The sequence below is a fragment of the Balaenoptera musculus genome, chromosome 10, assembly GCF_009873245.2.
Source record: "Balaenoptera musculus isolate JJ_BM4_2016_0621 chromosome 10, mBalMus1.pri.v3, whole genome shotgun sequence".
Lineage (NCBI taxonomy): Eukaryota > Metazoa > Chordata > Mammalia > Artiodactyla > Balaenopteridae > Balaenoptera > Balaenoptera musculus.
The window spans coordinates 46,240,521-46,244,727 of record NC_045794.1 but is presented as its reverse complement, the minus strand read 5'-3'; positions in this window follow the sequence as shown (position 1 = coordinate 46,244,727).

The window sequence follows — 4,207 nt, the reverse complement described above, 5'->3', positions numbered from 1 at the left end:
ATGCTCAACATCATTAATCATTAGAGAAATGCAAATCAAAACTACAATGAGATATCATCTCACACCAGTCAGAATGGCCATCATCAAAAAATCTAGAAACAATAAATGCTGGAGAGGGTGTGGAGGAAAGGGAACACTCTTGCACTGTTGGTGGGAATGTCAATTGATACAGCCACTATGGAGAACAGTATGGAGGTTCCTTAAAAAACTACAAATAGAACTACCATACGACCCAGCAATCCCACTACTGGGCATATACCCTGAGAAAACCATAGTTCAAAAAGAGTCATGTACCAAAATGTTCATTGCAGCTCTATTTACAATAGCCAGGACCTGGAAGCAACCTAAATGTCCATCGACAGATGAATGGATAAAGAAGATGTGGCACATATATACAATGGAATATTACTCAGCCATAAAAAGAAATGAAATGGAGGTATTTGTAATGAGGTGGATGGAGTTAGAGTCTGTCATACAGAGTGAAGTAAGTCAGAAAGAGAAAAACAAATACAGTATGCTAACACATATATACGGAATCTAAGGGAAAAAAAAAAAAAAGGCCATGAAGAACCTAGTGGCAAGACGGGAATAAAGACACAGACCTACTAGAGAATGGACTTGAGGATATGGGGAGGGGGTGGGGTGAGATGTGACAGGGTAAGAGAGTGTCATGGACATATATACACTACCAAATGTAAAATAGATAACTAGTGGGAAGCAGCCGCATAGCACAGGGAGATCAGCTCGGTGCTTTGTGACCACCTAGAGGGGTGGGATGGGGAGGGTGGGAGGGAGGGAGATGCATGAGGGAAGAGAAATGGGAACATATTGTATATGTATAACTGATTCACTTTGTTATAAAGCAGAAGCTAACACACCATTGTAAGGCAATTATACTTCAATAAAGATGTTTAAAAAAAAAAAAAAAAAAGACACATGCACCCCAATGTTCATTGCAGCACTATTTACAATAGCCAGGACATGGAAGCAACCTAAATGCCCATCGACAGATGAATGGATAAAGAAGCTGTGGTACATATATACAATGGAATATTACTCAGCCCTAAAAAGGAACGAAATTGGGTCTTTTGTAGAGACATGGATGCATCTAGAGTCTGTCATACAGAGTGAAGTAAGTCAGAAAGAGAAAAACAAATATCGTATATTAACGCATATATGTGGAACCTAGAAAATGGTACAGATGAACCAGTTTGCAGGGCAGAAATAGAGACACAGAAGTAGAGAAAAAATGTAGGGGGGGCACCAAGGGGGGAAAGCAGTGGCAGGTGGTAGTGGTGTGATGAATTGGGAGATTGGGATTGACATGTATACACTGATGTGTATAAAATGGACGACTAATAAGAACCTGCTGTATAAAAAAATAAATTAAATTAAATTTAAAAATTAAAAAAATAAACATTAAAAAAATAAAATTTAAAAATTAAAAAAAAAAACTTAATAGTGGGTTATTGTATCAACTTGAGTGATCTTCCTGTTTTCTGTCACAGCATCCCTCACTGGCCAAAAGATGTTAATATTTGCTCCCTGAGTACTTTTGCAGAAAAGGTATGAGAATTTGCATTAGATCGTTTTATTTGCAGCATCTCAAATATGCAGTAATTTAAAGCATACAAGTTTAGGTCATATTAGAATTTAGTTCACAGTTCAATTCCATGAGACCTTTTTTAACCATTTTAGTCTGTTGGAGCCTAAAGTAGTAATATGCTGATTGTGCAACCAAGTGAAGCTGATCAAATCAACCCTTGAAAGTGTAATTGGTAAATCTCCTCATGTGCTTTTGAAAAATTAATCAAGACAGGTTTGGTGAACCTTGCTGAGAGAGTCTCTTTGGGACAAATGACTCGGTTCCCAATGTATTGTCATAAAAGAAAACTCCAGCTGCAAATCCCAAGGTGACCCATTTATCTTGCTTGGGTGGCACATAATGACTTCTTGAGCAGTGCAAATAATTCTGCTGGTTTAAAAATCAATTTGGTTAATACAATTAAATGAAACTGATCCTTCAGTTTCAAAACCCATCAACTTGACTCACACATTAACATTTTAATATGGAAACAGCCACAGTAATCTTCCAGCGCCTTCTAACAGTGTTCTATGGGGTTGTCTGGTCAGGCCACTGAGGATGGCCGTTCTCTTGCTCTCTGTACATCCCCTACTCGACCAGTGCCTGCTTCATCTATACCCTACGCACATGACTGACCTTCCTACGGACTTGCCCCAGCCTCAGCTAATGATTGTTCTGATCAAAGGGGTGGTGAGGGGCGTGTCCCTCTGCTGGTTTCCCTGGTAACTAATAAGGCCACCTGACATCAATTCCCCCTATAAATGGCAATCTCCCCTTCCCGCAACCAGGAGAAAGCCTGCTATCATGTCCTGCCCACCGTCTGTCCGCTGCACGCGGTGGGGTGTCCCTCCAGGACCCTGCTTCAGATCTGTCAGCTCTCCCATCCATTAAACCACTGATGTCTCTGTTGCGGACTCCGGGCTCTTTCTTCGGTTTTAAAGCTGGGCAAGTGCAGGCCTTGTAGGCCTGCGGGGTGCAGCCCAACAACTGGCGGAGCAGCCAGGAGACCAAGGAAACTCCCGAGTGCCGAGATGTTGAGAAATACACGACGGGGAATGGAAAGCTGTGGGGGGCTGTCCACTAACACGTGGGGCCCAGAAGTTCCAGGGGTGATCCCAAAAGTTATGGGGGAAATCCCCGGGTGGCTGTCCTTGATGAATGGGGGCTGCCAAGAGATCTGGAGAACAATGGCCCCTGATGGTTCTGCCATTGTATCAAAGTGAGGCTTTTGTAACTGGTTAAGCTAGCTCTCTAGAAGCAATTGGTATTCTCTTCTTGTGCCTTTGAGATGTAGATGCTCTACCTGGGTTCTCAGGAACTTTAATCACATGTGATCTCTAAGAGTAAATGAAGAAAAGGGAGAGAGGCTTTTTAAAAACCATATAGGAATAATTATGTTTTGGGAATATCTATCTAAAATAGTCTCTCCAGATTTTGGTAACTTGAAACTAAACTCAGTTAAATGAAGAGAATTCATTGACTGTCTAGTTCATTTCAAATAGGGTAAAATATTGGAACATTAATTGCTGGGCAGGCCTAAGTTTGTCTATCTTTGCCTGCTTCGGAGAGGAAGGCTAAAGCATTAAGTTTTCTAATCAAGAAATTTACAATTACTTGCTTCTTGGTTTTTGCCAGAGATTAATGTTTTTAAGGGTTAAGATTACAATCAGACATAATTTAGTTATTGTAACCAAGTTTGTTCATCTATTACATTGTGATCAGGCATTTAACGGTGACTTTTTAAGTCTTTCGTCGTTTATAGGCAGTAATTGTTGTGCTCTGACGCTTCTGCAAAAGTGCTTCATCTTCAAGAAGATTCATAGGAAGGACTTTTGGCAAGTACAGGTCTCTGATAAATTTCAGATCATACAGCTGAACTGGGTAAGAAATTAAAGAATCCTAATGGAAAACCTAATGGCTTCGTAAAAAGTGAACAAAAGGGTTGGTTACTGGTGAATATGGTTATAATGTTTATGGGTTTTGTCTGGAATGTTACTGGTTTTGATCTGTTTTCCAGGTAGAGGGAAGCCCTTCCCCTCAAGTTAGTTTTGACTTACAGCAATTTGGTAAACTACACTTATGGGTAGAATTTGTCGACTGAAAAAAAACGCGCAACCTAAAAGTTGAGAGTTGTTTTAGTTGGCAGACTTTCAGAGGACTTCAAGCCAGGACACAGCATCTCAGATAATGCTGAGAAAATTGTTACAGGCGAGGGGGGAGCCAGGATATATAGGAGTTTCTGCAACAAAGGGCAGGTAGTAGGGATATCAAAAGATTACTGTTAATTAAGGAAAACCGGACATCTCAAGTTAATGAAATTAGCCCTTTTCTATGTATGGGAAGAGGTAAAGTCTGGGCTCATTGAAATCATTCCTTTGATATGCACCTCAGCTGTCTGGGGCCAGTATCCTGTGTTTTCTCCTCCCGAGTTTCAGGGTGCACCAGTCATTGGTGGCTGCAGCAGTTGACTGCTAGATGGCAGGCATCCTGTTTCTATCTTGAGTTCCCTCAGAGCTCACCATAGGGGCGGCTGTAATGTGGTAGCTTGAAGGCTGCAACATCTCTTGTTTACTGATATGGCAGGCAGCATTCTTAGTTCATAAACTGAAGCACTTTTCTGTC